The 23236-nt window shown below is 39.3% G+C and overlaps 1 pseudogene; it reads left to right on the forward strand.

Moving 5' to 3' along the window:
• The first annotated feature begins 204 nt into the window (after positions 1-204).
• Positions 205-21907, forward strand: LOC117032796 (uncharacterized; annotated as a pseudogene).
• The last annotated feature ends 1329 nt before the right edge of the window (positions 21908-23236 follow it).

The following is a 23236-nucleotide window of genomic DNA, read 5'->3' on the forward strand; positions in this document are numbered from 1 at the left end:
ACTTGTATGTTAAAAATTTATCTTTAATTTTAATCTTAATGATTTCATTTTTATTATTTCTGGACCACACCAATTTCCCATGATGTGATGGAAAAAATTGTAACATTCAAAAAATGTAATTAGATCACACACAAAATGTCAACTCAGTCAGATTATAATAATAAGGTTTGGCTTACTCATTGAGAAGAGAGAGAGAGCTCAACTATGTCCAGAATCTGCAAAGACAGTGCTAGAGATCAGCAAGATGTTTTAGACATGTCAAAGAACCTGAAGGACGTACATTTACTAAGATGAGGACAAAGGGCTCTCTATGTATCAGGTTTCTTTGATTTATTGCAATTAATTCAATTCAGTATTGATGTAATTGCTGATCAGAAGCTCCAACTGGCAGTCTTAAATGCTTTTGATAATAACAGAAAAAAAAATTAACCAATAGGTGTAATTTGATATACAAATCTTTCAAAGCATGGGGTTCATTGAAGAAACAATGCAATTTAGCATTCTCCCAGGCAGTAAGGGAGCTATAACTATCTGATAGCAACAACTAATAGCTACTACTTCATGTCACACTCTATACTCATTTATTTAATTTAGTTCTCGCACAGACCTGGTGAGGAAGGTACTATTAACAGTTCCATGGTATGAACGAAGAGACTGAAACTCAGAAAGACATAAATGGGAAGGAAAGAAATGATATGAATGTGCACAGCTATGTTTCAGGAAAACTGGGTTTTGACTATTTGACTTCCAAACCTAGGGCTCTCCGGGTCTCAATTCCTTCGTCTTTAAAACAAGCAAAGTATCCTTTTTCCTGTTTACTTTCTGTGGCTGGAAAAACACTTGCCAGTGATAAAGAACTGAAAAGATACAGAATGTTGTTATTGTGCTTGGGGTGAACTGCGCAAGCTTTGGGATGGCCTAGTCCACCCACCCTCTAAACTCCATCCATAGCTGTGGAAACTGCAAGAGAGAGGATGCTGATGGAAGTACTCGTTTGCCCCATCATTAGCCCCTCCCAAGGATACTGGCCTTCTGTCTTTGCTCCTCCTCCCTCCTAGGCCCAGCCATGCTCCTTGGTGATCCCAAGGCCACTCATTCTTAAGGCAGACAAACAAATACCTCCTCCTGGAGCACTGTGCCCGATGAGGCCACGTGCTCTTTTGACAGAGCAGCAGATTGCTTCTTCTTTCGTTCAAGGGATATCAGGGTTTTCAATAAATGTGTAACTGAAATATGCTAATGCCAGAGGAACTATGCATAAGTAAAGTTTGGCTATAATATGCCACCCCTCAGGAAACTGAAATTCCCAACTGGATACAATCCTGACAGACACACCAGAAACTCCATCATTCACAGAACCTTAACATGTCAGATATGGATAAGGAAAGAGTGACTACTTACACGGACTCGATTATTTATTGAGCATTGACTATATGCTGGGCATTTTACATGCACTGTTCTATTTAAACCTTATCACAACCTTATATGAAGTTGGACTATTAATGGCCCCATTTTGCATAAGAGAAAATTGAAGCCCCTAGTGATTTAATAAGGGCCTTGAACAAGGTCTGCTTGATTCCAAAGCCCACCTTCTTACACACCACCCAATTTTAGGGTCCAGAGGTTAAGTAGCCACAGGTCATACAACTGGTTAGTGATAAACCTGAAAGTAGACCTCAGTTTTATTTACACCATATGACACTTATTCCTTAAAAAATTTATTTGAACTATCTATAGTCTTGTAAAAGTGTCTTAAATAATTATTCAATTTGTCATATTACCCAAATGGTTGACTCAGAAGCAAAGCTGCTAATTTATAATCCACTGGCTAGAGTGGACACCAAGGAAAAATATGAATTCTTATGAATTCTTCACTTATTTATACTTTAACCCCAAAAAGTAAATGCTAAAATTGTGCCTTTCTATAGCTGAGAACATGACAAAGCATCATATTCACACATTCTTATAAATTAGGTGCCTCATCCTTTCTTAGTTTCTGCTGGCCACCTAAAAATTAAGGCAAAACAAATCATTAATGTATTTGTAGCACAGCGGGGATCATTTTGGGGGTTTGTAAAACCAGGTTTGAATTAGAACTTACAACAGGTAAATGTTACCAGACTCATTCCTTACGGTCAGATTTACTCATCACTTATCAACTCTGTCTTCTGTAGTTTCAACTGAAGGGCTCATTAAGGATATTACATTTTGTAAAAAATAGATAATCTTTCCTTTGACGAACAGCTTTTAATTTTCTGTCTTAGAGGTTACCCACCATGGTGGCTGCCATGGAGAACTTGTCTCAGCTTACAAATGATTACCTACCAAAATAAAAGTAGCGCATAATGGAATCTGATCTAATATAAGATGTGGTTACTTGTTATGGTAAATTGTAATATTAATAACTTGAAGCAAAGAAAGTACACAGGTACCTTTCCTGAGCAACTGTAACTCACATTTGTTTTCCCCTCCCATACTTCTTCATCATCTTGCCTCGTATTTTCCTTCTTTCTATCCTCTCCCTCATCTCTGTAAAACTCAAAGCTGTGTTTGGTTGTGGGAAGAAGTGGATGTGAAAGATGAAATCATTTCAATATATACACATCAGTATAATACACATCACCACTCATTCACATAGATTATTCTTTCCCCCTGAGGCTCCAACCAGGAGCTTCAGAAGAACTAAAAGTCATAATTCTTTGCACAGGCTATTGCTTTAGGGAAACCAGGGATCACTGTGTATTCAATGAGAAAGGTAACTTATCATGTTAGTATTATGGACAAATATTTGCTGAGCACACCATGTGCTTGGAAGAGTGCCAAATGCTGTATGTTCTTTAAAGCTTTAGACAATGAAGTTAAGGGTGTTCCTTTGTTAGTGGGAATTCCCCTCTGAACCTGAATTTTCAATTCCCCAATGGGTTTGGGAGGTACATAAAATTATTATTTCAGGATGTGATTATCCTTTATTCAGATTTTAATATCTTACTTTTATGGAAGTTTATGGATTTTAAGTGTTTTCTCAAAATCATTGTTTAGAACAAGCCCTCTTTTCCCACTCTCTATATACAACATCCTAACTGGCCACATTTGACCTTAAACATCTATGTTAGAAGGACACAAATTCATTTAAGAAACTAATCATGTGAAAGTTATGAGCAGTAAATATTTATAAAGATGGTAATGTTCTCTTTCTTGACCTGGGTGGTGGTTACATGGGTGTGTTCATTTTGTGATAATTCATCAAGCTGTACACTTATGATTTGTGCATTTTATGTAAGTGTACTTACCTCAATAAAATAACTTAAAATTTTGTATGTATGAATAGTCTTGACATCCCCTCCCCAAACACATGCAAACCCACAACCAGAAGAACTGATTTCACAAGGCAGTTATTTATTCTCCTCCTAGTGCCCTCATTTCTTGCCTTAGAGACTTTAGCTATTCAACTTCAAACCTAAGAGATTGTTTTTAGGGTCTCCCTCTCATCAGATATTTTCCCTTTGGCTATTTCCCCCCCCCCCCGCCATGGGCTTTCTTCTGTAGACTGGGCCCTGTATTCTCTAATAGGTTCCAATCTTTTCTTAATATCTCAAAAACAGTACCAAAAAAAAAAATCTTTATGTCATTTTTTTTCCTCACAGTGCTATCTCTAGTTACACTTGCTGCTGTCCATAAAGCAACAGTCCTACAAGTGCTGGCTGGGTGGCTTTCTCAGGCTCCTCTTCAAAAAAAGGGCTCCTGTGATGATTACAAAATGACTATGCCTTCTGGTTTCTCTCTCCCTTTCTGTGTCCTCCCTGCCCCGTCTCCCTCCCTCCTTTTCTCACTATATCTCTGGAACTTGTGTTTCTGGCAAATGATTCCCAAGATGCTTTGCAACTCCATGGAAAACTACTACTGCTGGACCTTCTCCCATTTTCAGTTTGATTTCTATAAGAACCCTCTTGATAGGGTTGTTGTTAGAATCACATGAAATAATCTGCATAAAATACTTAGTACAGGGTTAGACACATGGTAATCACGTATTAAATAGCAGCTTTTGTTATTGTTATTATGAGTGGTATGATTAGCTAAGGTTGTTTTCTGTTTGTTTGACAATAAGATCAACTCAAATTTTTAACCCATGCAAATTATTGTAACTGCTGAGGGAATACTTAAATAGCAGCTATAATTTATTAAGTGTTCTATATCAGGCATTATTAGGCACTTTACATAAATAGTCTTATTTAAGCCCCTAACAATCCTATGAAATAGAAATTGGGATCCCATTTTAAAATGAGAAAACTGAGCTTTTGTAAGGATTAAGCCTTTTTGTTGAGTCACTAGCCAATTAAATTGACCACAGGGATGCATTTGCTTCTGAAATAACCACCTCCTTGTAGGATGTGCATCCTGCCAGATTGTGGCACGGCACTCAACCCATCAATAAGAAGCCTTTGGCCCCAATTGGGCGCTGTGAGAATTACAGAAGTCTCAAATTGGGCCCTGCCTCCAAAGAGCTGACAGCGGGTAAGTCAACCTGTTACAAACTTGCCCAACAGTTTGTCATAGAGACTTAATGGTTTGCAGGCTACAAGTACCTAATCATCTTCCACTCTTTCGTGTTTGTTGCCTTTAGCTTCTTCTCCATCATCCCAAACCAAGTATCCTTAGAAAACTGTGACAAATTTACAGACTGAAGTTTTTCCTCTGTTGCAAGAATCTTCAGAGGTCTGGGATTCTACACACACTCTCCTAAAAACTTCCAGGATAAACTTCCCTCCTTCTTTTACTGCTGGCGTGCTCTACAAAAGAAGGTAGGTTGAATTTGATCCAGCCACTACACCTCCAACCCTGTTGGCCACGAACAAGGATTCATGTCACTGAAGTTAGTTACTGCTATGTCTTCGGTGTCCAGAAAGATGACCTTTAAAATATTCTCTTTTTTTAAGAAGGGGAATATGGCATAAGCCAAGTCTTAAGGGTTGCAACCCAATTATACACAGGCAACCTCTAATGACTGTTCGAACAGCAACTAGTTCATTTATTTCTCTTCAGTTACTCGTGTCAGTGTCATAATCCGACCTACTGATGGCTTTCCTTACAGAGGTTATTTATTCATCTGCTTGGCTCCAGTTACGATGTACGCTGTCCCTTGAAGTAGAGCCGGCTTCTTTTTAAGGTTTTGTAAAAACTTGAACTAGAAAAGGATAAAGCCTTTTTTATGGGAACCATTTTTTATATCAATTACACTTGTGCTCTGTCATGAATTGTGACTACCTAAACAGGCATGTCTCCACCATTCAGAATGTAGAAAACATGCCAATGGGAAGCTCAGCTCAATGGCTGTTCTGGCGTAGGCCTTGGGCTGGACACCCACTTATGCACAGTATGACTCAGACTCCCTTCTCGTAACGCCTTATCTCTAGACACCATTCTCCATGAATCCCTTTCTCTATTCGTAATCACTTGTAATCCTCATGCTCCTCTGTCTGACCTTCTCTTCCCACAAAAATTCAGAAAGTATGCACTTAATAAACAAACAAATCCATTGACAAAGATAGATGTATTCAGGGCAGCTTTACCAAAATTCAGCTTCAAATTAGTATTTAACAAAATTCCAGCCAAAATGCTTATTTGTAACTCAAGCCAACTATTTTATTGAAACCAATTCAAAGCCAAACATTTTCTGAATGCCTACAAGGCAACAAAAATAATAAATAATAGTTGGCTATCTTTCAAACCTTGGGGGATTCAGAATCCCAATCCCAAAAGAACAAGAAGACAACGTAAAAGGAAGCAGACCTAAAAAAGGTTACTGCTTGGAGAGTGACTCCCACTGTGAAATCAAGGACAGGAAGTTTGTTTGGAGAACCTTCAGGTGGTCACCAGAACCGCTAAGAAATTTGGATACAGAAGACAGTCACCTGAAATAGGTTCTTATAAGTCTTCTCACCCACCAAGACATTTTCAGTTGGTTTTTATGGATTTTATGCCTTTGTTTTGAGTTTATTTCTAAAAGGGAGACTGCAAAGGATATCCAAGTGTGACAAAATTAGTATTATTCAGCATCAGTGTGAGCCTGAGACCAAAGACCAGAGACGTTTCAGAATTTAGACTTGAAAGCTGAGAGAGGACCAGATTTGTCAATGACATGTCTCAAATGATAATGCTCCTATCCATAAAGAAGAGAAAACGGAATTACAAATATAGTTTATGTCAACTCTAGATACCATGGGGTTCTGAGAAACCATAAATATCATGTAAACTCAGAAGCCCCTCAATGTAGAAATAGAGACATCTTAGTATACCCTGGTACATCAGCAATAAATCAGTAACTCGAACAAGGTTCAGAAGTAGACATGAAAAAAACCTCTAGGAAGGAGGAAAATAACAAAGACACAAGCACTAAAAAATAAGAGTAGAATTTGGGTACTTTTTCTAAAATAGAGATGTCGGGAATTTGAAAAAAAAATGGAAAAAGTAATTGAGTTAACGAAAGCACATGGTAGTAAAATTAAAACAAAACAAAACTGGAGTTTATTGAGTATCTATCTATCTGATTCTGTGCTAGGTAGATATGTTCACAAATATTACCACGTTTACTCTTAATCTCACGCACAAGTATTAATAATGCAGAAACTGAGGCTCCAAGAAACAAAATAATTTGCCTTAGTAATAATAATAATAATAATAATAATAATAATAGAGCCCACAGCTGCACCACTAGTGATAGAACCAGGAATCACACCAGCTCTACTTCACTCCAAAGCTCAGTGCTTCCCAACACTCTATGCTACGTTCTATAGTCAAACTTGCAGCAAGAAGGTTAATCCTTCCAAGTTCTCAGAACATACCTAAATAATTCCTGCTTTGAATCAATAACACTGATTTTCAGAGAAATATTAACATTGCCACCATCTGAACAGATCCAATGACCTGGCAGGAATTTCTTTGTTACATCCAAATACAAATCTTTAGGAAGTCCTAATGGAACTAAGATGACAGATGCATACATTGCAGTGCCTCCAAAGATGCTGGCAGAAACATCCCCCTATGGATTTAGAGGCTTCTTTCCTTTGGTAAAATTCTGAAAATATTGAAACAGGATGTTTAGATAGTGTTAGGAGTAGTTTACTTCTTGATGCTTCACTCTGCTACTATTTTTTCAAGTTATCTGGCATTAGACTATCTCACACATTCGTGTAAATTTGTTACCAAAACTGCTTTATATCAGTTTACCCTTTTTCTTTTTAAATGCCCATCACAGCAACCCAGTAAGGTGGGCAAGGTGCCAAAGTATGTGTCTGTGCTTTTCATCAGAGCCCTCCCCACTGTAGTTGTGGGCATGACATACCCTATGCTGGGTTCACCAACAGCTATCTCATCTGTCTCATCAGTGTTCAGTAGTTCCATTTATGATCTTTTTCTAATGTTTTCTAGTATAGGAGAGAAGAACTACATCCTCATTCTTCCTATCTGTTTAAAGTAACTTTTCAGTACTAAACCTTCTAGGGAGAAAGGAAAATCAAGTCTAAGGCTAAGAGAAAAGAGAAAATGAACCATCATACGTGTTGCTTTGAAGTTGGGTTTGATTCATCCTAATCCTTTGAGAGAAAAGACATGAAAAATGACAGACCCTTGTGTTTTTATTAGGATAAAATCCATTTATTTTTGATCCTGAGCAATTTGACTCCAGAAAATCAGCTTAGAACTATAGTTTAAATGCTAAATTCCAGTGAGCAGACATATTTATTTTTCAAAAAGTAGCCTTTTACTTAGGAGTTCATAATCTTGTTTTTATACTCACTTGTTCTTTCTCAATTTTTCTGTAACTTTATACCCACATGATTTTTTTACCATGAGAAGCCATTTTTCTAACTCAGCAAATTATCACTATCCTAATGCTGTCAAGTCTTAGTTATTTAAAGACAAGTTATGAGACGGAACCATAATTCCTTGCTCCAATGAACATTTGATTTAGTTCAACGAATTTTTATTGCGTACTTATTAAGTGCCAGGTACTATGCTGAGAATTTTATGGCTGAGACTGTAAAGATGAATAAGCATGGGTCCTATATTTAGTTCACAGTCTAAGGAGGTGAACAACGGGTAGCAGAAAACAGAGTTTATAAGACGTACCAAAACAGAGATAGTACAAGTTGAATGTGATCACAGAGAAGAGAGACTGAAGAGAGAAAGCAGTGTCTGACGTTGGTCTTACATTCAGCGTGTGTGTGAGTCACACGAGGTGTATATGCGCGCCAGTGCACATGGGTGTGTGTTAGAAGAAGGAGAGAGGAAACAGAAACTATTCCAAGCACGGGCAAAGGCATAATACAGCTCATTGGACTCTTGTAACTTCGAGTGGTTTCTTAGAGCTGGCGTCTACGATGTAGGGGAAGAAATGGTCTAGTATGGGATGAAGCTAGAGAGAAAGGCAGGGTAAATCCCTGCCAAAGTGCAAACCCAGCCCCTACACCAGACCTACTGAATCAAAATCTGAATGTGGATCCCAGGGACCTACGTTTGTAAGAAGTTTCTCATGCTCACTGAAGTTGAGAATCCCCACAGCAGATGATGGAGAACTGCTACAAGCATCTCCTCCTCCCTCTTTTCTTTATCTTGTTTCCTATCATTAATAGCACCACCCAGTAGACAGAAGGGGCTGAAGCTCATGGCCCAACCCCACTTAGGTATAATAAAGCAGCATGGGCAAAGGGAAGGCTGTGGAAACTAATATCAAGAAAAGGTAGAGACCTGGACCCCCATGGTTACACCTGCCCCTCTGGTGAATATATGGTCATGTCTCTTTTTACTTATGTAATTGCTGGTTTTCTTATAATAAGGAAGTATTTGAGGGTGTTTGACTTTGATGTTCCCAAATTCTTTATAGTTTGTTTTAAAATTGTTTTCAAGTGATTGGTTTTACATTTACCTATACTACCGTGTTTCCTCGAAAATAAGACCTAGCCAGACAATCAACTCTAATGCATCTTTTGGAGCAAAAATTAATATAAGATCCAGTCTTATTTTACTATAATATAAGAATGGGTTAATATAATATAATATAATAATATAATACATAATATAATACCTGGTCTTATATTAATTTTTGCTCCAAAAGATGCATTAGAGCTGATTGTCTGGCTAGGTCTTATTTTCAGGGAAACACGGTATACTACTACTTGTTTTTCTTATCATGTAAGAATTAAATAGAACAAATCCTTTCTAAATGCAAAGATTAGCCTTTTACAACATTATATGCAATGATGAATATGCCAGAAATGTGTGAAAATAAGATTTCAATTCATCAAGAGGCGGAGCTGGATACTGTCTCAAGGAAAAAGCAGGGAGACAGGAGACTTTAACGCTAGGTCATCAGCTGATGGGCTCAGTGAACAAAGCCATACTTCTGACCAAGACTCCTGTGCACCTCTGCTCACAAGATTTTCTTCTTGCAGGTCTAACCTGGATGGCTGTGAGTTGGCTTAATCTCAGCTGGCAACTGTGAGATGTTCATACAATCCCCCACAGTGGTCTCTGGGATTATGCTAAACAGAGCAATTTCCTTGCCCTAACGAATCAAAAGATTTGCATGGCAACGAAAATTGGAGTACCAAGTTTCTGTTTCACGACCAGGAAAAAAAAAGTTACGGTTTCATGCTTAACCTCTTTTACTAAAGTCTTTTTCTGAAGCCGTGTTGTACTGGAAAGGCAACCGGTTGGGGGAATTACTTTTCCTTCATTGGATTTGTATGCTATTGAACGTGCTCCTTCAATGCTACTTGATTTTTTTAAAAAAATTACAACCAAGTGAGTTTGGGTATTAGAAGTTGAACCTAAAACTTTTTCCTTCTCAAAGCTCCTCTCACTCTTTGTGCGGGTGCTACTCTGTCAAATTCCAAGCAGTCCAAAAGAGGATGATTTCCTGCCAGGCTCTCCTCAAACTTCAACTGCTCAGATCATTACACTGAATGGCCTTTCCTCATTCCCTCTGTGAGTGTTTCCACATTCAAGTGTCCTCACTGGTACTGAAATTTAGAATCAACTATGGCTCAAGCTAGAGTTGCCACAAGATTTTTGAGCTGTACCTAACTCTAATTCTTGGTGACTCCCGACAACAGGGGCAGAAAACTGTATTCTGCAAAACAAGCAAACAAACAATGAGAATAAATGTAATTCCTCAGGGTGAAAAATCAAGGCCAGTTCTCTTCCTCATTCACCCAGCAACATAAAACAAATTAGATGGTGCGACTTTATAATTAAATGCAAGATTAACTTTAACAACCAACATTATTCAAGATGCTGTTTCAAAGGTCTCGAATGGCACATTGCTTCTTAAGTATCTTCAGGAAGAAAAGAAGCTTGTGTGTCTATCTGATTAAATTACATTTCCACTGTTGAGGCAGGTTAGTATAGTATGACCTAATGAGTTGTCTTGCCAGAATTTAGTTGGGTAGTAAGTAGGAGATCGGTTTGAGGATTAGTTATTGCCAGATTAACAGGATAAATACTAAACTATAAGTAAGTTACCTCTAATAAGAAGAGGGCTTCATATTAATTCTCAGGGTTCCTGAGGGTGCTGAGAACTCTCCAAACATCTACACCTTCCTGCTAATGGAAATAATGTTTGTTTTCAAACATTTAAAAAATTCCCAATTCCAATACTTGGTGACAATTTTTCTAAAAAGAAAACTATATTTTCAAAAGGAAAGGGAAATGAATACAATTCAAGGCGGTAAGAAATGTTTTTAAAATAGTTGAGTGCATACTATGTGTTCGGAATTGTGTTTGTTGCCAGGCTTTTATACATGCAGTAAGTATATTATTGCTGTTCATAGATGTTTGTAGTACTTTCCACACATACAGGCACCAGGGGACCTTTTAGAAATGCCAATGTCAATGGCTCCACCACAGATGAATGAAATCAGGATACTTGGGGGCGGGGCCTGGCATCACTATTTAAGAGCTACCCAGGGAATTCTAATGGGTAGCCAGAAGTGAGAATCCCTGTATTGGAGCCCAACCAAGAAGGCAGTGAGAGGAAAACTGGTAGGAAATGGAAATGGAGTTGGAGGGCTAGCTGTGTGGGCTATAAGGGTGTAGGGTTTTGTGAATGATTGGAGTAGCAAGAGTTTTAATTAGAAAAGTGGCATGACTTGTTTATACATAACATAGATCGAATAACATTTTCTTGGAGCCTAATCATTTATAAACTCTATCTAAAGAAAAATATTGATTATGGATTCCAAATAACTTCCTTGCAATTAAACTTTAGGAGTGTAGACCACAGGTTAGGCAGGTTCCTACCAACAGAAAACTAGTATGAAAGAACGGAAAGAACAGAAAGAAAACTGGCTCAGGAGTCAAGAGCCCCCATTATTGGCAACTAATTAGCTGTGTTGCTGCTTTAAGAAAAAAAAAATCACCTGTCTTTTCAGCCACATAGAATCTGAAATTCTAAATTGCATCCTGGTAGTAATTAGCATCAAAATAAGGGGAGGATTTGGCATCACTGCCAATGAGACATTCAAAATATTGTTGTTAGAGGGGGTTAGTTTACGCCAATCGTAACTGAAGGTAGAGGACAACATGGTTCCCAGCCTTTCAGTAGAGAGTCTCTGTCTTGTTCACTACCTGAAAACTTTAGGGCTCCTGGGAACTAAGTCCTCCTCTCAATCACCAGTGCCAACAGTGTGGCACTAGTTATTCCTTCTCCACATACACCATGAAGACTCTGTGAGTCAAAGTGGAAGCAGCCAGTGTCTCTCCCAGAGCCTATTACCAGTCTGCAGGCCTGCACCTTAGATGTGTGCTGAATCTGTGACCTGGAGCTATTGCTGCAAACCTGAATTCTATTTCTGCTCAGTACCAGTAGCCATGTTCTCTTCATTCTTCCAGGCTGTATACTTCTGTGTGACCCCAGATCCCAGCTCGCGGAGGCTCTGAGAATTAATTGTTCGTGTCAGACCTCACCTAGGCTTGGACTTGGCTTTGCTCTTAGGAACCATGTGCGTCTCCCAACCCGTAGCTAGTTAAGGCCCCATGCAAAGGGCACCCCAAACTGCATCTTTATGCTACGTGATTCTGCCCTCACCTGGTGTCCTAGCATGTACTGCACATCAGCCTGTGGTCCCCAAAGTTTGTACTGACTGTTTTCTAAGCATCCTTGGCTCCCTCCCCAGATACGACTTCCTGCCCCAAAGTATCCCACCACCACTCAGCCACGGTGCCTACCAGAGCCTCCAGAGGTCAAATGACTTCTCCACTGATTTCCTGGCTTTCCACACTACCTGTCAGTTCCCCAACTGAGCAAAGGTCTCCTCCTGAGATCATTTCCCCTGACGACTCTTGACTGAGCCTCCTTAGTGCTAGAAATCAACATTTCTGTCCTAGCCGAAAAAGTCAAGTAAGATTTCTAGCTCTATTAGAGAGCTGGCACTGGGAGCTCAGCTGTCTCAGGAGGCTGACTTAGCCCATCAGTTGGTGCAAGAAGCCTTGTGCTGTGAGGAAGCCCCAACTTGAGAGCAAGTATTATTCCATTATTGAGAACAAGCTACATAGATAGTCACTCTTGTGCCATCAAAGGACTTTATTATCTTCTGCATCTGAATAGATGTGGTAAGGAATGTGGGCAGGTTCAAATCAAGCCAAAGTTTCATGTGCTACCAGAAAGACCTATGAAGTCACCAGCTGGAGACATCTTAGCAGCACCCGCATCAAAGCTGCAAAGCAGCCCCAGGCTCATCATGTCTGTCTCTTGTGCACATGCAAATGAAAACTTTCTGTGGTCCTCTCCTGTGCTATTGGAGGATATGTACTATTGGAGGATAAAAAGTTGTGGAATGTCCAGAAAGTACCTCTTTTGTCTTCCTTTGGCACACCCCCTTCCAAAAAAAAAAAAATCAAAACCCCAACAAAACAAAAATGGTTATGCTTTCAGTGATCATTACAAAATCTCCATGATCGCTAAAGCTGGCCATCCTAACCAAGCCAGAACTGTCTTCTGTTGAGATAGAGCAGGATTAAAGAAACTTTCCTCCTTACAGACTTAATCCTGTATCAGCTAGAGCCTGTCAAGATTGGTAACCTACCAGGTACCCAATTGGGTCTATCTAGACCACTTTTTCTGAGTAATCCTTGAAGGCTGAACTTCTCCTAAATATGTAGTAGTATTTAATTCAGATTCTCAAAACTTGCTGCACTTGCACCCCACACTCTACTAGCAGTGAACAAGGTGGTGTGAATGGGGTAAAGGGGGGGAAGGTGCTACACTCAGCCAACCTGCTTGACCAAGAAGAAACTAGCTTCAAGTTTTGCTCCCTATCAAATATAACTGCTTTTCATTTTCTACTCAATAAGAGCTTAATGACAATGAGGTACAAGGCTCTGTACTGGGAATATAGCTGTGAACAAACCATCTCTGCCCCCACTCAGTCTAGTGGAAGACTTGGGTGTTAAACCAATCATGTAAATATCTCCGTTGTAATTAAGATGGTTAACGACTATGAGTAAAGAATAGGGAGACCTCATCTAGACGGAAGATGAGATGGAGATTTGAAGAATGAGTAGGCATTGTGGGAACAGTATGGTGAAAATCTTGGAAGAAGAGATGAGTTGAATCAAGTTTAGGAACACATAAGGCTGTCCCCAGCTGTATGACAGTCTTGTCACCTGGAATGGACGTAACAGGAGGATCTCTCTGGGAAAACCTCTGGGAGATACTCTGGAAAGTGTGACCCTCCACTTTTTAGTTCTATTACGGACACCTCAATTACTGGAAGATGCCCTTAGCCTATACAATGCAAAGATTGCTCAAAACTGTGACCTGGATTGCAGGATTCTCTGTTTTAGGATAGCCTATCTCTGAGATGTTTTCCCTTATTACCATTTTTTACTGTCTGCAGGCATACTAGCTATATTTCCAAACTGAAGTAACCCAGAGAACTGCAGAGTTTCTATTTTATGATTTTTCTAGGGTGAAAAAAAATGAAAAGAGGAAGTTGCAAATGTACTCCTAAAAGATCTGTAGTAATACAATGGTGTCTAACAAGCAACATTCCTGAACTCCAACAATTACTGGGACTTGAACTTCTGTAGATGCTTAATTCTGGCCTTTTCCTTCTAGATTATGATTCTCACTTACTACAGTCCCATTTAAGATCACTAGTTTCCAATAGCCCACATAGTCTCAGAACACGCTAGAATACTAGCTCTCAAATTATAGTCCCTGGACTACATCACCAGGGAACTTGTCAAAAATGCAAATTCTTAGACACCATCTCAGATCTACTAAATCAGAAACTCAGAGTGTTTGTCCCAACACTCTATATTTTAACAAGCCCTCTGGATAATTCTGCTGCATGCACAAGTTTGATACCCCTGGTTTCCATAGGGCTTTTCACCCATCTCCATGAATGACTCTTCCCTACAGCAGTTTGTAATAAAAGATGATATTCCCATATCTAACATTCCCAGCCACCATGTCCCAGGCCTCAGTACTTTCGAAACTTGTTGCAGGCTTCTACGAGGCACTCCACGTTGTCAACAGAAGCCTAGAATCATCACATGTGTGCTGCTGGACTCCTGTCCTGTTACTTTTGATAAATGGCACTAAGAGAAGATCACACAGAGGATATTTACAACAATCACATATTGAGGGAACCTGTTCTTCCCTTACTTTTATGTCTTTATCACATTCCTTTTGCTTACAAAATAACACAATAACAAGCAATTTCCCAGCCCCTGACAGAGTTGTTAACTTAGTTCCCTAATCTGTCAAATCTAGCTGCAAAAACCAAAATTATACCGACACAAGACCACAAGAGCTACAGGGGAATATCCTGATGGGCTGACTTTTTTGGGTCTTTCCCCTGGTGTTCCTGCTCCAACAGTCTTTAGGGTTCTTAATATCATCCTGCTTTCAAGTCCTTTGGCTTTACTGAAATACTCTATATGAAAAGCATATAAACCTTAAGGAAGTATCTGTTGATAAACACTTGATAACACACTTGATCATAGATAAGAATTCTAGAAAGAGAGAAACTAAGCTGAAAATTATGTCCCTGGAGTACTGTAATACATGCCAAAATTTCACCATCTCTAGAATAAAAATATGATGAAACCTTAAGGCTCAGTCTTACTTGGCATCCAGATAAATGAAGACAGACAGATAGCAATCAGTGGACCCTCAGTCTCCATTTTGTGATTTGTACTTCTCAGCTCCACCTCTATTCTACTTCCAAATCCCCTACCCAATTATTTACTACCCTTTATGTCCAAAATAGCCCATATAAAACAGAAGCTCCATTAGACAGAAGGATGGATTTGCAAAGTAATGCTAGGGCCCTTTTTCATTCTATATTTGAGGAATTCTAGAGGATTAATTAGAATTTTCTAATGAGATTATCAAAAGCTGACCTGCAAAATGATCAATAAAGTAGGAAACCAATACTATTCTCTGAGCTGTATGTTTGGCCACTACATTCTTCGTGGTGCCATGTACCTCCTATATCTACTAATTCTAATTCTAACCTTATCGTTTCCGCAAGCTAGAATTCCAATACAGTTAAAAAGTCCTGATAAACTTACCTTGAAGTCTACATGCAGTTTATCTTAATGAACCTGAAATTAAATAATTGTCAGATTATCTCACTCAAATCTAGTTTAGGATTTTAATAGTTTTAAAATTATCATTAAAAAACAGTAATGAGTAGCTTAAGGAAAGCTGTTTTTAAAATATTCTCTCTCAAAAAATACTTATCCATGCTAGTTTGCCATGAAATAAATGACTATGCTAAGTGAGTCTTACAGACGTTATACTTACAATGTCTCCTTTGGTAATTGGGGAAATTATTCACTAGCGTGACTTGGAATTCATTTGTCATATGACATATTAAAAAGAGTTACTTAATTGCAAATTTAATATGTAGGAACAAGAGGAAACAAAGTTGCTGCATTTGGAAATAAATGATACTTAATATGATTTCAGAGTTGTTGATGTCGCAGATACTGCATCAGGAACTGATTGGATAAGAATCAGTCACCATCAGTTCCTAATGCATTGCCTTCAGCATCTAAACAAGCATCATCAGTAAACACCTCAGGTTAGATTTGCTGTGATGTGTTTATGGATAAACAATAAAATAAGCACTCTTAATTTAACCCCGAAGAGAAATGTTTCTAAGAGGTTGTCCTAAACTGCAAATCACCGATCATTAGCCTACCACTCTTACAGATTTATCACTGAAACCAGAAAAGTTAATAGTTCACGTTTATGCCTATAACACACTTGTACCTTCCTTGCTAAATATACTACTAAATAAAACAACCTAAAAGTTGCTGGTTATTTTTATAACTTGGGAGAAAAATGAGTAGACATTTTTTGTTTGCCATCTTTTCTTATCTTTTGTTTTAACTTAAGAGTTTATGGAGTTTAAATAGGTATGATTATTTGAATAGGGATTATTTCCTATTATTACCACTAAAACAGATGTTATAAGAAAAAAATTCTACAAAGAAATTACTATAAAAGATAACGTGTTGTTTAAGTTCTACTTTCAACTAGCCTAAATTCATTTATATTTCCGGCATTTTCTAGTTGAAGGGTCAAGGTAATTTGACCAGCAAGCTCATTGTATTTTATTTACTAATTCATTTCTCAAACATTTATTGAACACCTATTATGTTCCAGCTACTATTCCAGGCCCTTGTGATACAGCAGTGAGCAAAGTTACTGCCCTAATGGAACTTCTATACTAGTGAAGGGAACAGACGAAAAACCAATTTATAATATTTTGTGTGAAATCAAGAGTTTTCAGAGGAGTTACATTCTTGAAATATATATGCTTTAACATGGATGGAATATTGTTATATAAAAGCAGTGATACAAATTTTGTGGATCCTTATAAAATAAATTTAATAAACAATAACAATAAACAAATTTAATAAACAATAAGTTACTTGCCTTATACTATATACTATACATATAATATATATATATATATTCATAGGCTCAACTGACTATGTTCCTCAAACAGAGAAAAGACTAAGCTCTTCTCCCCCTTTCCCTATGGAACCAGAACTCTAGCTTCCCTTTCAATCAGTTTCTGCCACTCTTCCTTGTTTTTCATACCCAACTCTGCTCCATTCTCTACACATTCACATAGCTAGCTCTCTCACTTCAATCTCTACTCCTTTTCAAAAATACCTTTCTCAATTACGTTATTTAAAATAGCCCCTTCAATGCGTCACTCTCTATCCCCACACCCAGCTTTATTTTTTTCATAATAGCTATCATTACTTGACATTTGGTTGTATATTTGGTTGTATGCTTGTTTGGTTGGTTTTTTTATTGTCTGTCTTCCTCACCAGTATGTAGATATCTTGAGAGCTGGGACTGTGTGTTCACTGTGGTATCCGTAGTGCCTAGAAGATTTCCTGGCACATAGTAGGCTCTTAGCAATTGTTTGAATAAATGAGTTATTTGTACTGGAAATCATCATGTTAATTCTTCTTTCCAGAGCAATAGTGCATACCTGAATATGAAAGTTTAGAAACCTTCCTAACTAGGTCCTCGGGTCTTGTTTCTATAGACAGTCTCTCATGAGGGGGTGGAGGGTTCCAGTATAGTGATTCTCATATATTTAAATACTGTCCATATGCTAATGAATCACAAACGCATATATCTCTCCCTGACTATTCCCTGAACTCTAAACCAATATATCCAACTCTTGGATTGGATTGACTGGAATAGGTTCCTGAAAGTTGGAATGGGGATGTGTGGGAAGACCCTGATGAATTTGAGGACATTGAACCCCTAAATTCTGAGGAGTCTTCTTTGCCATTGGGAGTGGCCTCTCCACCCCGTCCCAGCCCCTGTGTGAGGGGATTAACCCTGCACTGCCTGAGAAAACTGTAATGGCTTCCACTGAGGCCATGGCCATGCAAGACAATGCTGAGCCTCCTCAGGACCTAGCGCTACCACCCCTCTTTGCTTCTAGATCTATAACTACACACTAGTCCCAGCAGGCCCCAAAAGTTGAGGTACAGAGTGTGACCCATGAGGAGGTGCACTATACTACAAAGGAACTACTTGCGTTTTCTGACTCATACAGACAGAAATCCAGGAAATGTATTTGAGAATGAATAGTATGAGTGAGGGACAAGGGTAGAAGGAACATAAAGTTGAATCAGGCCAAATTTATTGGTATGGTTCACTGAGTAGACATTCTGCATTTATTGTTGCAGCTCAAGGAGTTAGAAAGGGCTCTAACAGTCTGTTTAGTTAGTTGGCTGAAACATGGACAAAAGGTGGCCCACAGTTACTGAGTGAGAAATGCTCACCTTGATTTAATGTAGAGGAAGGGATTCAAAGACTTAGGGAGACTGGAATGTTAGAGTGGCTATGTCATTTAAGACCTACTCTCCCACCGTGGGAGAGTCCAGAGACATACCTTTCACCATGATTGTGAGAAACAAATTCCTGAGGGAACCCTGGATCCTTGAAGAGCTCTGTGATCACTCTTCTCTGTAGGCCAGACCTAACAGTGGGAACTGCAGTCACTGAATTAGGAAACCTAAATGCAATGGGGGAAATTGCATTCCCCAGGTGGCAGAGGCCAAGTGGCAGCATTCAACCACCCAAGGCAAAGTAGTGTGGTTACCATAATGGACAGCAGATTCAAAGCAGCACTCAGAAACAAAACAGAAAAAGACTCAAAGATACAGAGAAAAACCTGATGGTTGCTAGATGGGAGGGGAGTTAGGAGGTGGAGGAGAAGGTGAAGGGATTAGAAAGTACAAATTGGTAGTCATAAAATAGTCATGGGGATGTGAAGTACAGTACGGGGAATATAATCAATAATGTTGTAAAGACTATGTAGGGTGTCAGATGGGCACTGGACTTACGGGGGGGTCACTTCATAGATTATATAAATGCCTAACCATCGCACTGTACACCTAAAAACTAATATAAAATAATAGTGAACGTCAACTGTAATCACACACACACACACACACACATATGTAATTATATATGAAACCATATATAAATATATGTTATGTATATATATATTTATATATAGTCACAGGATGTAAAGTACAGCATAGGGAATATATGTAGTCAATGGTATTGTAATAGCTATGTATGATGTCAGAGGGGTAGCAGACTTGAGGGGATTATCACTTTGTGAGAGGTGTAAATATCTAATCATTATGTTGTTTTGTACACCTGAAATTAATTAAAAAATATTCAAAAAGAAGAGCAGTATTCAGAATATTCTGACCCCTGCAGACCTGTGGCATTGGCTAGTTAATCATGGTGTTCCTAGAAGTGAAATAGATAGGAAACTTACTAAATTCTTACGTACCTGTATAAGCATAAAAGTTCTAGGCCAAGTGAGCAAAACTCTAACCTGAATCATAAATACAGAATCATGACCCTCAATTAATATCCTGACTTGAGCCAGTTTACAGACCCAGAACCCTTTGAATGAAGGGAGAAGTCTGAGTCCCCTTGAGGAAGGATCCCAGTACACTGTCAAAAACCTATACTCTTAATGTTTCTCCCAGCCATCTCCAAAGGGATCATTAGCCTTTTTACCAGGGTAACTTTGTATCGAGGAAAGGAAATAATCGCACCATTGGGGGACTACTGGACACTGGCTCTGAACTAACACTAATTCCAGGAGAACCAAAATATCACTGTGGTTCACCAATCAGAGTAGGGGCTTATGGAGGTCAAGTGACCAATGGAGTTTTAGCTCAGGTCTGTGTCACAGTGGGCCCAGTGGGTACTTGGACCTGTCTTGTGGCTATTTCCCCAGTTCTAGAATGCAGAATTGGAGGTACTCAGCCACTGGCAGAATTCCCACACTGGTTCCCAGACGATAATTGATTCTTATATTAGGAAAGGCTAAGTGGAAGTGACTAGAACTGCCTATACCTAGGAAAATAGTAAAGCAAAGCAAGGCCTTATTCCTGGAGGGATTTCAGAGATTAGTGCCTTTGTGAAGGACTTGGCAAAAAGCAGGAATGGTGATTCCCACCACATCCTCATTCAACACATTTATTGTAGAACACAGATGGCCTTGAAGAATGACAGTAGATTGTCGTAAGCTTAACCAGGTAGTGACTCCAATTGCAGCAGGTGTATCAGATGCGGTTTCAATGCTTGAGCAAATTAAAACATCTCCTGGTACTTGGTATGCAGCTATTGATCTGGCAAATTCTTTTTTTCCATATCTGTCAATGGGGACCACCAGGAGCAGTTTGCTTTCAGCTGGTAAGGCCAGCAATACACCTTCACTGTCCTACCGGAGGGGTATATTGACTCTCTAGCCCTGTCATAACTTTGGAGCTCTTGATCACCTTTCCCTTCGACAAGATATCACACTGGTCCATTACATTGATGACATTATGCTGATTGAACCTAGTAAGCAAGAAGTGACATCTCAAAGGACAGCAGTGAAGGGAATTCCTCCCAGTGGACAGAACTTCAAGCAGTGCACTGGGCTGTTCACTTTGGTTGGAAAGAGAGATGACCAGAAATATAATCGTCTACTGATTCATGGGCTGTGGCCAGTGATTTTGGCTGGATGGTCAGAGATTTGAAAGGAGCATTATAGGGAAAACTAGTGACGAGGAAATTTGGTAAAGAGGTAGGTATATGAATAGACCACTCTGAATGGGGGGGGAAACAAACATGAAGATATTTGTGTCCCATGTGAATGTTCACCAAAAGGTGACCTCAACAGGAGAAGATTTTGATAACCAAGTGAATAAGCTGATTCGTTCTGAGCCTACTAGTCAGCCTCTTTCCCCAGCCACTCTTGTTAGTGGCCAATGGGCTCATGAACAAAGTAGCCACAGTAGCAAGGATGAAGGGTTTTCATGGGCTCAGCAACATGGATTTCCACTCACCAAGGCTGACCTGGCTACAGTCAATACTGAATGGCCAATCTGCCGGCAGCAGAGATCAGCACTGAGTCCCCCAAAGGGCACCATTCCCCAGGGTGATCAGCCAATTACCTGGTGACAGGTTGATTACATTGGCCTGCTTCCACCATGGAAGCAGTATTTTGTTCTTACTGGAATAGACACTTACTCCGAATATCGATTTTCCTTTCCTGCATGTAGTGCTTCTGCCAAAACTACCATCTGTGGACTTACAGAATGCTTTATCCCTCCTCACGGTACTCACACAGCATTTCTTCTGATCAATGAAATCACTTCACAGCAATGGAAGTGCAGCTGTGAGCCCAGGTTTGTAGAATTCTTACCATGTTCCCCATCACCCTGAAGCAGCTGGCCTGACAGAATTTTGGAATGACCTTTTGAAGACTCAGTTATAGCACCAGCTAGGTGGGGCACCTTGTAGGGCTGAGGCAAGGCTCTCCAGAAGGCTATATATGCTCTGAATCAGCATCTAATATGTGGTGCTATTTCTCCAATAACTAGGATTCATGGGTCGACTCTTGATTCAAGAGTAGAAATGAGAGTAGCACCACTCACTATTACCCTTAGTAACCCACTAGCAAAACTTTTGCTTCCTGTTCCCATGACCTTCTGTTCTGAGGGCCTAGAGGTTTTAGTTCCAAAGGGAGGAATGCTTTCTCCAAGAAACACAACAATGATTAAATTGAACTAGAACTTAAGACTGTTGCCCAGCCACTTTGGATTCCTCTGGCCTGTGAATTAACAGGCCAAGAAGAGAGTTACTGGGCTGGCTAGAGTGATTCATCCTGACTATGAAAGAAAAACCAGATCACTTAAACATGAAGATTATAGAAACTGCTGGGGGAAAAACTGCTCTAGAATCTTCTTTCCTCAGTCTTTACGTGGCTGGCTTCTTATTTATGGACTCAGCTCAAATGCAACCACTACAAAGAGGTCTTCCATGACCACCTGTCATCTAAAGTAATGCATTCTTTCTACCCCTACAATCAATCTCTATCTTATCCATGTTTTATTTGCTTCCTAACATTTCACATTCTCTAGAATTATTTTTTATTTCCTTGTTTAATCTATGTCTTCCCCCTCTCCATGAAGCCTGTGACTTTATCTTATTTCTTTAGTACTGAGAACAGTGGCTGGTATATAGAAGATGCTCCACAAATTCTTTTGAATAACATAAGAACTGATGGCATCCAAGGAAATAAGGCAAGAGGGAACAACCTGCCAAAGTTTAAGTGTGAGCCAGAAGATTCCGGGAGAAGGATTCTTTTTGCTACAAGGAGGGGACTCAAAACTATGTTTCTAGAGCTGACAAGAGCATTCTAAAATATTCTATAATGAATTTTACTCTCTTTCTTAAAGTAATGATAGTATACAAATTCAGAAGGGAAATCTTCAAGCCTAATATTTTAATTTAATTATGGGTACAAAATGAAAAGATGGATTTTTGAGAGAAAGAACAAAAGAAGTGACCCATATTGGCCCTAGTATAGTCCCTCTTTAAAAGAGGCAAAATGCAGTTTAGAATGTACAATTTGAAAAGGACTTGCATGCATTGTAAGGACTGGAAAGAAATTTGCAAGGTCTGTGAGAAGGACTGTATCTTATTCCTCTATGTCATGCCACCACCCAGCAAAGCTCCCGGCAGTAAGGATGGGAGGTGGAAGGGTTCAAGGAACTTTGTGAAATGCTCTAGCATCCACATCACAGAAATGAAGTCAGGCCAAACCCAGCAACTAACTGCCACCATGGAAAATGCACCACCTGAGGTGCCTTTCGTTTACTAGGAGCAAGTGACAGACCACAATGCTATAACTTCTCACCCATTGGACTAAACTGTTGCACTTATTTGGACCAGAGGCATAGAGTGGGCCTGTCTGTTCCCCATTATGAATCCACTGAACTGGACTTAGGAACACTTTGGGAGTGGGGAGCATGGCCCATATCACATCAGTCATAGATAAAAAACCATACACACAAGTCCCCTAGTTTATAAATAATAGGCCCTCTGAGAACCCACATGACAGCTCCAGTGCTGGATGGTACTTCTGAAAGCTCTGAGAGAGCTGAAAATCACACACAGGCAAGCAAGTCCCTGCTGAATACACATCTAAGGAGCTATGCATGCATTGTTTATTCCAGCAACTTTATGGAAGAAATTACACACAACAAATTAGTTTCAGATGGTAGGATATGAATAGCGGATGTGCAGTATAAAGGAAAATGAACTCCCACTTTTGACCCAACTTCTTCCCATCTCAAGCATCTCAGACTCAGAATCCAGATGCAATTTATT

The sequence above is a fragment of the Rhinolophus ferrumequinum genome, chromosome 13 (genome assembly GCF_004115265.2).
Source record: "Rhinolophus ferrumequinum isolate MPI-CBG mRhiFer1 chromosome 13, mRhiFer1_v1.p, whole genome shotgun sequence".
NCBI lineage: Eukaryota > Metazoa > Chordata > Mammalia > Chiroptera > Rhinolophidae > Rhinolophus > Rhinolophus ferrumequinum.